The 14101-nt window shown below is 36.3% G+C and overlaps 1 long non-coding RNA gene across 1 annotated transcript in view; it reads left to right on the forward strand.

The window, feature by feature from the left end:
- The window catches only part of LOC112146958, a 23974-nt gene extending 13729 nt beyond the window's left edge, over positions 1 to 10245 (forward strand). The window contains exons 3-4 of the long non-coding RNA XR_002919349.2: positions 9690 to 9775; positions 9874 to 10245. This is a non-coding gene — a long non-coding RNA (uncharacterized LOC112146958). The remainder of the gene's footprint in view (positions 1 to 9689; positions 9776 to 9873) is intronic.
- Positions 10246 to 14101: the final 3856 nt, after the last annotated feature.

Below are 14101 nucleotides of genomic sequence, written 5' to 3' on the forward strand. Positions count from 1 at the left end.
AGTGAGATGAAGTATCTTAAAACAAGAATATACATGCTTATATTTTTAATTTTAAGATAATTCTTCTTACTTAGTAGATTTTATGCTAGATAATTGTCATTATTATAAGAGTTTTGGTACTTAATTATCTCAATACGATATCAAGGCTTGTTACTAAGATTTTATTGTCATTAAAAACACACTAGAGCTGCCACGATAAGTCGACTAATCGACTATTAAAATAGTCGACGACTAATTTAATTAGTTGTTATTAATCGACGGCGGCTCGTGCATTTCAGAGCTGGAGGACAAATCCTTTACTCTTCTTTGAGGCTCGCTAGCTTCGGGGTTGGTCCGCCTTTTTTGTCGATGTCCAACTTTTACGGAAAAGTCCATCGTAAGAATGACTTGCGCAATAAATCAGCAATAAATCTTCTATTGTTAAGTACGAAACGGCAAGTAATTCAAACAAAAATCAAGTCCCTACGGCGTGAAGAACAGAAGAAGTTAGCTTTTGGTAGCGCGACCTTTGACCATCCAATCAGAGGCGATTACATCATCATCCGTTGTCATGGAGCTACAGAGACTCCGGTTGTGTCCGAATTCCCCCCCTAATAGTGCAGGACTATCTAGTGCCCTGGATTTTAAAGTTAATTCAGACACGATGCTCACTGCTTTTCTTTCATTTTTCTAAAAACCGGATTTGACGTCACCGATTTCACGAAGTAAAAATCCAATTAACATTTCACAGCGTTTATTTATGACTCCACTGGTGAAAATGTGGATGTTTTATTCAAATATCACATTTAAACACATTTTTATGTTCGAAATAGTTCAACCGCAATGCATTGTGGTCTATATCCGCCAATCTAGTGACCATCAATGTAAGATATTGTTTTGCAAAGACTTCTGGGAAATGTCGAGTGCGCTCGATTTGGAATTCAGGAGCACTAGAAAATGTCGAACGCACTATATAGTGATTGGGCGGGAATTCGAACTCAACCTCTAACTCGTACTCTGATTGGTCGAATCAATGTCAATGTTTAACCCATTAATGACAGTGATTTTTATGGAAAGGCTGCTGCAAAAACAGGAAGTGAGGTCGGAAGGAAGTACGGCCTGTTTGAACGTAAGACAGACTTTCATGAACATGGCGACCAGTGAGGGCTAAAATCTGATTGGTTAGAAACTTTTCATGTGGAAAAAAAACAGACAGCAGAACAGCTGGGGTGTAGAACGGTTGAAAAGATCAAGAATATATATTTGGACAAATATACATGTATATATAACCATTTCTCTGTGATTTAGATGCTTCTTTTCAGATTAGGCCTTCAATGGAGGCTTTGACGGAACGCCACTATTTTACTTTCAAACGGATTTGAAAGAAAATTCCATTTGAGGCCAACATAAATAAAACTTTTGCATTCCAAACCAGCCACGTTAACCACAACTCAAAGAGTATACTCAACTGGAGTTTTGACTCCCAAATGGGCCGAGCTGCAGGAGGCCAGAGGGCAGCGTTGGGACGTCTTCAGAGTTCATGGCGTCTCTTCAGAGACCACTGTTGTGCTCTGCATCCTCTTCTGGAGCCTGCAGGATGTGTCGCTCCGTTTGATGGTTCCAAGATGACACGGCGCGGCGTTTTTCTTTCATCTGGGTCTGGCACTTTCTTCTAGTCCATTTTTTTCATCAAACTTTTCCTTTCTGATTGTTCTTTTCCCCTCCTAGTTTGTTGTGAGCCTCACATTTTATTTAAAACGGTTTTTCTCTTTCAACTGGGGTCATCGTTTGATCATTCTGGGACAGTCGGAGGGTAAAATCTCCGTTACTAATCCATAAAATCTCATTTCATGTTCTCGATTCTTGCTTTCCTCCTCCGGTTTTTCTGCTTTTCTCCAGAAGACGAACAGTACAGATGAATTCCGTGATCACAGAGACGAGTCCTGGTAGAGAACAGAGGTTGAACGTGGTCAAACTTATTCCGAGTCGGATAAGAGCCATCTGACACGCCTCGTAAGAATCAATCTCTCCGTTTTCCAAAGCACTCAGTCCTCTTGTGTCATTCTCCATCCAACTTCTTCCTCCCACTCTTACTCTTTGACATTTTCTTATGTTAATCACTGACAGAAGTTGGATCTCAAAGAGGTGGACGGAACAGCATGAATCATAAATCCTGTTTTTCTTCAAGCTCCAAGCAAACTCGGAGATCTGAAATGTTTTGTTTTACCTTGACCGGGATTCATTTACGGAACACCGGCATGGATTTAACCTTCTCTGATTAGTCAAACGGAGCAGGCCAATGCTTCCAGGTGCAGTCATTGGCAACACCTGGTGGGCCTAAAGGTAAAATCAACCGTTGATAACAGCTATATATCCAGTTTGGCATGTAAAGGACATCTGAGTAATAACTGTTTATTTTTCAATGGGAGTCTATGGGATTTTCTTGAAACCAGCGGGTACTTCCTTTAGTGACCATGAGAGGGGTTGGTGTATCCAGTGATTTTACTGTCAGTAAGAAGCCAATACATGGACATCACCAGCGATCTATACTATCCTCACAAATACTTTACAATGCTCTTACCACACATACGAAACAGGTACTTTCCATTTTAATGGCGTACTTTGAGGTATGGGAACACACCTGTGCTCCCCTTAAGATGCAGCCCCTCCCAATCCAAAATTGATACGCATGCTCCAGTATTTATGTTTTGTCTACATCCCATGTTCCAAAGTCAAGGCCCGGGGGCCGGATCCGGCCCGCCGGATCATTTTAATTTATTGGTCCAATGTTATCTCATTTCTAACTTGTATAACATACATTACATATAAACATACATTTTTATGGAGAGTAAAATAGTAAAGAGTTACGGTTTTAAAGTTTTTAAAAAATTGGCATTCAGCTAGGTTTTTGGACTGTTTTAGCATTTACTAATTTCTTTTGGCTGTTTTGGAGTTAGGCTAACATTCCAGCTAAATGCTAGCCGTTTTGGCTAATTAAGGCTTTTTTTAGTTTTTTAGGACATTTTGAAGGTTAGGTTTTTTTTTTAAATTTTGTTTTTTAGTTACATGTTAGCTGTTTTGGCTAACGTACATTTTTTGTTTTTTTTTTAGCTAATTTGACATGTAGTTTTTTTTCAGCTACATGCTAGCCGTTTTGGCTAATTAAGGCTTTTTTTCAGTTTTTTAGCAAATTTTCAAGGTTAGGTTTTTGTTTTTGTTTTTTTTTTAGTCACATGCTAGCTGTTTTGGCTAACGTACGTTTTTTTGTTTGGCTAATTTGATATGTAGCTTTTTTCAGCTACATGCTAGCCGTTTTGGCTAGTTAAGTCTTTTTTTCAGTTTTTTAGGAAATTTTAAAGGTTAGGTTTTTCTTTTTTTTAGTTACATGATAGGTGTTTTGGCTAACGTATGTTTTTTTTTTTTTTTTTTGGCCAATTTGACATATACCTTTTTTTTCAGCTACATGCTAGCCATTTTGGCTAATTAAGGCTTTTTTTCAGTTTTTTAGCAAATTTTCAAGGTTAGGTTTTTGTTTTTGTTTTTTTTTTAGTCACATGCTAGCTGTTTTGGCTAACGTACGTTTTTTTGTTTGGCTAATTTGATATGTAGCTTTTTTCAGCTACATGCTAGCCGTTTTGGCTAGTTAAGTCTTTTTTTCAGTTTTTTAGGAAATTTTAAAGGTTAGGTTTTTCTTTTTTTTAGTTACATGATAGGTGTTTTGGCTAACGTATGTTTTTTTTTTTTTTTTTTGGCCAATTTGACATATACCTTTTTTTTCAGCTACATGCTAGCCATTTTGGCTAATTAAGGCTTTTTTTCAGTTTTTAGGAAATTTTGAAGGTTAGGTTTTTTTTTTTTTTTTTTTTTTAGTCACATGTTAGCTGTTTTGGCTAACGTAAGTTTTTTTTTTAAGCTAATTTGATATGTAGCTTTTTTTCAGCTACATGCTAGCCGTTTTGGCTAATTGAGTCTTTTTTCAGTTTTTTAGGACATTTTGAAGGTTAGGTTTTTGTTTTTTTTTTTTTTTGGTCACATGCTAACTGTTGCTAACGTACGTTTTTTTTTTTGGCTAATTTGACATGTAGCTAATATTTTTGTTGGCTTTTAGCTTCAGCTCTAGCATCTTCAGTGGCCAAATTCAGCTTACAGCATTCCCACTAGCATTATTACAGGTAATGCTACATACAGTATCTAGTTACACCAAAAACCTTTCAGGGTATTTTGTTGGTCACTTAATTCAAATAGTTTGGTCTCATTGGAATAATCTGGACTGAATTCAGTTATTTTTCCTCGTTGTGTGAAGGTATTTCTGTTATGAACTGAAGCTTTAAAAAGGAAGTTGAATTGAACACAAATTTCTTGACTTAATGTGTGCATAAATACATTTTTTTTATTTATGGATGCAACTTTAGTGCCTTCCAGCTTCATTTTAACATATTTTTACTGATTTTTTGCCGTAAATAATCACCACAGCTGTTCGGAGATTAATACCTCAGTAACAGAGGCTTAATTCTTACATCAGACAGAAAATCACTCCGATTTCTTCTGTACTGTCGGGACTCATTTCTCTGGCTGCAACTTATTGACTGTCTTGATTCTTCTCCCTCTTAAAAATTACACCTGCATTTTTCCCAACACAAATATCTCTCTTTTTTTGTCATTTCTTTTTGAAATGTTGTCTATAGATGCACCAAATTGACTTGAGTCAACAGATCAGTTTCTTATTTGCTCGTCGTTTCCTCCCTCCTCTTCATCGTGTTCCGTGTTTTCCGATTCCTTACTCTCGCTTCTTTACCAGTTTCCCACATCAAAAGAGTTTGATGGTTTGACAGGATGGGCCCTGGAAACCGCTTCCTCCCTTCAGACCCACCAGACTCTGCTCCCCCATTGAACTGTTGTGTGCCCCATTTTTTTTTTTTTTTTTCCATAGCAACTATGAAGCCGGCTGAGCATGAGTGAAGAGAGTGAGGTCTCCAGTGGAAGCAGCATCTTGTCTCAGACAGCTGTCTGCTAAAAAGACAAAAGGAAAAAAGAAAACAAAAACACAGAAAAAGGAAAGTTTGGGGAAAGTTGCCCCCTCTCCCCAGTCCCCCCAGCAAGCTCCCCTGCTTAAGTATGAAAAACAACATAAGAGGAGAACAATTTCCAAACACATTTAGGAAAAACCGATCAGTTTAATTGGTGATTAATATATTATATGATCGATTTCCAACCTCCATGCCTGCTGCAGCGGCTGACTGACGATCTAGAACCCTCCATCCGTGGGACCCCCTCTGTAGAAGTAACCCACATTTCACTCTATTTTTAAGCTTAATGTCAAGCTCAAGGTCCCGCCAAAACATACGGGTCTCTCCACTCAACATGTATCAAAATACAGACGGGTTCCCTGGAAAGCCTCCTCTCCCGTTGTCACTCCTCCACCGGTTTTTCACTTGGATGTGGAGCGTCGGGCGACTTTAAAGTCGGGCTCCGTCTGCTGGATTACACCACAATCCCAGTAGTTTTAAACAGTCACACTCCGCTTCTCAAAGCCAGACACTTTCGTTCGGAACGTTTAATAAAGGAGCTTGGGATTCTGCGGTGACAAGCAAAGTGTTTTGTAGGAGGGGATCGACAGATAGACGAGTAGAACTCAGCCTGTTTTAGTTTTTGTTTGTTTTTTTGGACTCTTAGAGTCACAAATATAAATGAGAGATGAGATAAGGAGGAGACAATCGCAGAGAATTGTTAAATTCATACTTTTCTATGAAGATGAGGGTCTTAATCCTTATTAGTTTCTCATGCTTTACGATTTTTTGATTAATTTATCTTTAAAACTGTTTTTTTTTGTAGCATTGATTGACATTTATATTTTGGGATGATCCCATTCAGAGTCATTTGATTTTGAGTATCTGACGATACTTTGGAAAACATTTAAAAAAAATACCGATTTAGGTTTTTACCTTTTTTTTATTTCATTAACATTATTTTATTATTTAACACTTAAACAGTGAAGTAGCTTTAACAAATTAGTACAAATAGTGAACTATCACCTAAAAAAAACAACTAGTAAATGTTGATGAGAAAATTTAGTTAAGAATTATTGAACATTTTTACCCAAATGTGATTCATATCTTTATTTAAAACTCTTAAAAATTAAAGATGACTTTGTTGGAGCATTAGAACAATTGAATAATTAATTATTTTGTTTTTAAGATTATATTATTTAACTTCTTAAAGACATAATTTTTTTTGGTTTTATTGTCACAGTAGATATTTGTACATTTACTTAAATAAAAAAGGCATGTCAAAGAACAGCCTGGAAGTGGTTAAATCCCGGAGCTAGCATTTAGCAGTTAGCCGCTGCTATGTAGCCGTCTGTGTGTCGTTAGTACAGAGAGCTAACATTAAAAAAGTGAACGTTATTCTGTTGAAATTAGTTTGTAGGTTGTTTTTTGACAAACTTATATATGTTTTTTTCTTCTTCATTATGCTTTTTTTGGCTCCTCCGACTTGTACTACTGAAAATACGGTAATCGGATCAGGAAATCCTTGGTAGAAACCCAGTTTTTTTTATTTATTTTTTTTTACACACACATTTTAGATTATTTTACACAATCATTCCACAAGCTAAAAACGTTTTAAAACCTTTGTGTTGAATTTTGATTTTAAATGTATTTATTTTGTGGGGACAGATATAAAAACATAGACATACAGGAGATAGACATGCAGTCCCATGACCGTGGCTTTTTCATTCGTGGCGATAAGATATAAAAGAAAAATATCTAATTAAAACGTAAATTAAATTGTTTAAAAAAAAAAGACTTATTAAACATAAAAGTGAGTGACATTTGAATAAAATCAATGCTAACAGGGGGACTGTTTCAATCATTGTAAACACGCAATCTCAGACATTGAGGGTCTGAAATGTTTATAAACTGTAAAATTATTTTTCTCTAAAAACAAATATGTAGAAGGTGGATTTAAATTTCTAAATGTAACACAAGACTAAGAGATTTTTAAGTATTTAATAATAATTATGATACTGGAAACACTGGATGGACCGTCATTTATCTTTCCTTGGAGCTAATATTTATAGTGTGTATGTGTAGAATCAATGTTTTTTTTTTTGTAATTTTTATTTTTTTTGATATGATGGAGCCAAAGCTAGGTGATAAATCATATTTGCTTGTTGTTTTGGGTGAATTCCAATAAATAAAAAAATAAATTGGGTTAATAAAATATTTGTTGTGTTAGGCTTAGATCTATTTTAAAAGTGTTCCTTTTAATTATGATTATTCTTTTTTTAGCAGTTTGCAACGGTTCCGCCTCAACCGTATTGTACCGGACCACTCAGTGGAAATGAGGCTTTAGAGCAGAGTAAGCCAGCCCTTACTTCCCAACATCCATTTCTATTTACACTCTCTCCCACTAGCTTACAGCCCCAACCCAATATTAGGCGTTTTTATGTCTGCTTCTAAACCACAACAGTTTGAATAAAGAAATACTCAGAAATGCAATTTTAACATAATTTTTCTTCATTTATGTTCTTGAAAAAAGCATTTAAGAAAACATTAAAAACACAAATGAACTGTTTTCCCCCCAAAAAGACCTGTTTTTCTATTTTCCCCCCTCACCTCACTTGTTAAACACAACGCGTAGCCTCCCTCCAACTACCTCCTCTGTCAGCTCCATTGTGTTTATCTATCCTCGCTGTCATTCCTATCAACAAAATGGTTGGTGAGAGTATGGATCCAGTTCATTACAATCCATCATTTATGACAAGTACACACAGTAATCTGTTTTAAACAGCAGGGAATGATGCTGATGCTGCACGGCAGGAGAGGCCATACAGTATTATGGACGCGCATATTGATAATCAATGTTCTTCATTTTAACCACCAAAATAGTTTTACCCCAAACTAAATACACGAGGTAATTTTGTGGATTCACATCGTTTAGAGTAAACACTCGAAGCGTAATTGACTCATCGCGGTGGAGTTATTGCTCATAACGTCGCTCCTCCTGGCAGTTAAAACCGAATTTTTCACTCCAGGAAATGACAAAGGCGTTATTTTTTAAAGTGTACAGATAAGTCAATCGTACAAGAAAATTCAGTTGGAGAGATGAAGATGCTGTTTAAGCAAAAAAAAAGAAAAAAGAATAAAAGCATAGACCTATGATAAATAGAGAGGTAGAACAATGGGTGTGGTGACACCCCATCGTCAGTATTGCATTGCAGTTGTGTTGCGCTTTTCTTCAGTGATCACTCATACCAGTGACTATTTTTGCAACTTTTCTTTCTTGATTTACTTTAATCATTAAAAAGTGGCAAATGTTTCTATGGCAACCTGGGAACCAACCAATGCAAGAATGTATGTCTGTTATTTTATTAATTTGCTTTTCAGTACTTAATCATAAGAAAATGTATTTATGAAGCCGGATTTAATGAATAATAATTTATTTTTTTCTCCCAATAGGCAGTTTTTATTAAAAAAAAATCAAACTTAAGAAATGAACTGGAAGAATACAGCATAAAATGGACAAATTAAAACAAAAATATAATTTCACTGCTTCATTTCTTTACTCATTTTTTCATCAACATATTAATGTTGTTTCTTTCTCACCATAAAGTCTAGTAGCGAAAATCCACCTGTTAACATCCACTTACATATATTTGCTCAAAAGACCATTTTAAATGTAAAAAAATATGGATTTAAAGAAATTAACAAATTAATCGCAAACTGGGAAAAGTTAATCGCGATTAATCGCTATAATTTTATTTATTTCTTTCAATATTTGCCGACCACTTATCTGCGAAAATTCACAATATGAAATCACACACGAAACTCTACATTTAGAACATTTATTTGTAATTAGTGCCGTCAGTCAATTACGAAAAAATCGGAATAATCACGATTAATCGCAATTATCAGGTAAAATGTGTTTGTACAATGTGGCATGGATCAAATAATCCGCTTTTTGTGAAAAAGTGATCTAAACCACAAAAATAGCAAGAATAAAGTACCGATTGAGTATTTATTTATTTTGTAAGTGACCATGGTATAATTGGGATAATACTCGACGAAATGTTTTAACGCACGCCATGGAAGTCTGAACCGCAGAGTAAAAGCGAAGAACTGTTTCTTTGATTAATTATTTTTGATTAATCGCGAGCGTTAATGTATACAGTATATAAAATATATTATTTATTGTAATTTTCTGTCATTTCTTTGAAAAATCTAGTAATTCCTGTGCTTTTGTAGCACTTTATTTAGGAATTTTAGCCATCTCGTATAGAAATAAGTTGTTTTTTCCATCATACTTTTCTACAACTTCAACCTTCCTGCAGGTTCAAATGTTCTGACAGAAATGACATGTTCTGTTTGTTGTCAAAAGAAGGAAAAATTAAGAGTTATCAAGAACTATATCTGAGAAACTTCTTTACTGTTGGAATTTGTGGCTCAAACGCTTTTGAAGATCCCTTTCTGCTTTACCCCCGGGGAGAGGTTCAGATGGCTCCAAGTTCTTCCCTTTTTTTTTCTTTATTTCCCCCCGTGGGCCTTGAAAAAGCAGATCCTGTCTCGACGAGCCAGTTGGCTCGGTGTGGCGCAGTGACCGCATCGCCATCTTGGGCTTAGAGTCTGTCAGTCCGTCACAGTCTGCTGGTCGTGAAGCGAACGTTCCTCCCTGTTCGGGGTTCTGTGTCTAAAGCGTCTCTGACCCTGCAGACGATTTGTGCTACACCGAAACCTTCGGCCTCTTCTGTGTTTCCTATCCAAGCTGGGATTCGGCGAGCGGCTCCTCCTGCCTTCAGGTAAGGCCTGTAAGTGCAGAGATAGTTCTGCTTGAACAAAGACATGCTTCCAACACATCCAAGATCCTCTTTTATTTGTATTCCAAAACTCTCCAAAGCTAGAACAGAGCACCGATGTCCTCTTCTGCCTGTGCGCCATGCCAGTTGCACATTTTCCCAGAGGTCATTGCACCACAGTGGTGACCCGAAGTTACCGGGACTACCGAATATATTGTGACAGACGTTAAGCGTGAGTAGGAGCAGCTCTCATCACCCATCACCTCTGTGAAATGAAGGGGCCCTGAAAGCAGCCAGCCGCCCTGCTGGACACAGCTCAGCTGTTAGAGGAAGTGTTTGACAGGAGTGGCAGGTACTTGACCTTCTCTCTTGCTTTTTCTGACTCTCACTTCTTCTTCCTTGTCTCACACTCTCTTGTTCAGTGTCACCGCCTCGCCGCTGGCTGGCCAGCCGCTCCAAAGCCTATTGGGTGTTGTCAGAGAACTAACAGTCCCTGCCCGTTTTGCTGTGCCAACAGTTGTTTGTTTCTTCCCTTTTTCACAGCAAGAATCTCTGACAAAAGACCTTCTGCTGTTTCTGCATCATCTGCTCTGGCGTGTCAATAGTTTGTTTGCAAATGACAGGTTTCTTTGAGGTTTCTTTGAGGGAGAAAGTTGTAAGAAGACATCTTGATCGTCCTCTGATCATCTTTTGATCTATTTACAAAGTGTCCCCGGTGGTCTTTTAGGGAGTATTCAGACTGAACACATTTGGTTCGCTTAACCAGAGTTTGTTTACTCCAATAATCTGCAACAGCAGTGGTAGAAAATAGTAAAGGAAATGTAGAAATTCTGACAACAACTCAAGAAGAACTTTACCAAAAATGATGGGAGAATTGGACTTGATGCACAGAGAGAAGAACATAAGGACATGTACGGATTGTGTAAAACATGTGTCAAAGTTAAGGCCCGGGGGCCGGATCCGGCCCTCCAGATCATTTTATTTTATTGTTATTAATGGGCCAATGTTATCTTGCACTCATTTTTAACATGTATAATTTTGACTAAATATATTTTTATGCAGAGTAAAATATTTAAAGTTATTTAAGGTTTACGTTTATGTATTCTGGAATAATATTCTTACATTTGTATTCATAATTATGTTAAGTCACAGTTTTAAAGTTTTAAAAATTAGCATTCTTCTCTTTTCGGGTTATTTTGGCATTAACTAAGATTTTTAGCCTGTTTTGAAGCTAAGTTTCAGCTACATACTAGCTGTTTTGGCTAAGTTTTTTTTTCCGCAAATTTACAAGTTAAAAAGTTTTAAATTAATAGGAAAAGAACTAAAGTTGTCTGTTTATCAGAGCTGTGCTTGAAGATGAAAGACATGGAGTATCTTGTGAAGATTTATTTCCAGATTGGTGTTAAAAACATTTAAAGTCGTAATTTTACGAGAAAAAAACTCGTAATCTTTCTTTTTGGTGGCCCTAATACTACGACCTATAAACAACTAGCATGTAGCTGAAAAAATAGTTAAACTTCAAAATAGCCTGAAAACTAATAAAGCCTAAATTCGCCAAAACAGTCAGCACGTAGCTGAAAAAAATAGCTAAACTTTAAATAGCCGAAATTAGCCTAAACGGCTAGCTTGTAGCTGAAAAAATAGCTAAACTTCAAATAGCCGAAATTAGCCTAAACGGCTAGCATGTAGCTGAAAAAATAGCTAAACTGCAAATAGCCAAAAGACTAATAAAGCCTAAATTAGCCAAAACAGCTAGCATGTACCTGAAAAAATAGCTAAACTAAAAAATAGCCCCAAAAACTAATAAAGCCTAAATTAGGCAAAAAACAGCTAGCACGTAGCTGAAAAAATAGCTAAACTTCAAATAGCCTAAATTAGCCTAAACGGCTAGCTTGTAGCTGAAAAAATAGCTAAACTTCAAATAGCCAAAAGACTAATAAAGCCTAAATTAGCCAAAACAGCTAGCATGTACCTGAAAAAATAGCTAAACTTCAAAATAGCCTAAAAACTAATAAAGCGTAAATTAGCAAAAACAGTTAGCATGTAGCTGAAAAAATAGCTAAACTTTAAATAGCCTAAATTAGCCTAAACGGCTAGCTTGTCGCTGAAAAAAATAGCTAAGTTCCAAACTAGCCTAAGAAAATCTTTGTAAATGCCAAAATAGTGTAAAAACAGTTAGCATGTAGCTGAAAAAATAGCTAAACTTCAAAATAGCCTAAAAAAACTAATGAAGCCTAAATTAACCAAAACAGCTAGCATGTAGCTGAACAAAAATAGCTACATTCTAAACTAGCTTAAAAAATCTTAGTAAATGCCAAAATAGTCCAAAAAGCTAGCAGAATGCCAATTTTTAAAACGTTAAATCTGTAACTTATTAACATAATTATGAATAATAAAAATGCAAGAATATTATTCCAGAATAAATCAACCTAAACCTTAAATAACTTTCAATATTTTACTCTCCATATAAAATATATTTTGTCAACATTGTACCAGTTAGAAATGAGCACGAGATAACATCGGGCATTTATAAATGTGGATATATTCACCCGACTTTGACTTTGACTCATTTGGTCATCTACAAGTGGTGGAATAAGAGTGGAGCAGAGATGATTTGTGGCACATTTTCTACATTTTTTTGTCTGCTCCTGATTCAAGACATGATTAAAGAAATATTCATTTAAAAAGCCCTTTTCTAACAGAGGCGGGTCTTTAATATGTGAAGCTGCACAAAGACCCATGGATTTGTATAGAAATGTACAGGCTAAATAAAGGGAGACCTCCAGTCCAAAGCGTGGCGGCTCGTCTACTGTATTCTGAGCCTGGATCTGCATGTCTGCCCAGGGAGCGCAGCTGAATTTTTAACAGCCTTGATGCACATTTTCATTTCTGCAGCAGACAGTGTGCCATGTATTCGTCTCTCCCAACAATGGTAAAATGTCAGCATACTTTCAAGCAGCTCTAAATTAAACATTCATCCCTCCGAGTATACGGCTATAGAGCCATTCTTGCCAGATCCGCCCAGACTATTTTTTTTTTTTCTATTTTCACGGATAACAATTTTTTTGTGAACGAGAAACTTGGAGTGATTTATTAATGAAAGTTAAATGTGCGTTTTTTTTTTTTTTCTCAAGTATTTAGTACTTTTAGCTAAAATCCCAAATAAAAACTGTGGCTGCTCTTCATGGCCCCACTATGGTCACTTAACTGAAGTGCCAGGTCTTGATTTGTGCAATGAAAAAAATTGAAGACAAGACTTAAGAGGACGAGTTGGATATTTTATTAATAGGAGGTATTAATATTCAGTTGCAGTGGGACAATGGTGTGTTTCTTTTTGCAGAGGCATAATGAATAACCAAGTGCCTCTGAGGTACCTGATTCGTCAGCATGAATATTCAGGCGCTGGTGGAGTTTTCGAGGGCCTCTTTGCTGCCTGATGGTGGATCACACCCCAGCATTTTGTCTCACCCAACTATTCGTCCTCACTTCTCCACGTGCACGCTCGAGTAAGACTCTCGGGACCGCCGCCTATAGATCTGATCTGAAACTTTCAATAATGAACCTCCCGTAGAAGCTGCTGATTGATTACAACGCCGCTGTTTTGTTTAGGTTTTTAATTGATTGATAAATTGTTGGGCTTGGCTGAGATGTGATTGATTATGAAAAGTCCGGATGGGGTGACTGGTGAGAGCTCGCGTCTTGCTTTGTTTGTTAATTTAGTCGATGAATCCCACTTTGTGTTGTAATGCTTGAAATCCCCTCTTCGTCCTTGCTGTGGTCAGACCTCTAAAGGTTTTATTCTCCTCTCTCGTCTCCTGGGTTTCAGCGAACATATGTTTTTGTTCACATGTGTTGTTACCCTGAAGCACTGTATGTCCTGTTCTTGGCAGAGAAGTGTTTGGGAAAATCTGATCGCAGCATTCTGCAAATGATTTCCTAACACACATAAAAGATAAGTGTTTTATGGAGAACACGCAAAAGGACGTAAAACTCTTAAAGTGAAGACAGAGAGAGGGAAAAATTAAAGACAAAAACACAAATACAGGTATATGAAATAGTATCAACGATGGAAGTATTCTTTAAGTCATAATTAATAAAAGTAATATGCAATTCTCAATTGACAATTCAATTTGAAAATGCATTTAGAATTCAATATTCTAACTACATGGTTTGCTTCTAATTAATTTTAAGTAACTTAAACTATTACAATAATATGCCATCGTGTTTATGTGTCAAAATTCAAATGAAATTGGTGTAATACATTTTCATTTCTATTGTGGTGTGCTTTATTGAAGTCAAAATTCAAATTGAAATACAGAAAACTCATCA

This window comes from Oryzias melastigma, linkage group LG8, assembly GCF_002922805.2.
Source record: "Oryzias melastigma strain HK-1 linkage group LG8, ASM292280v2, whole genome shotgun sequence".
NCBI classification, from domain to species: Eukaryota; Metazoa; Chordata; class Actinopteri; order Beloniformes; family Adrianichthyidae; genus Oryzias; species Oryzias melastigma.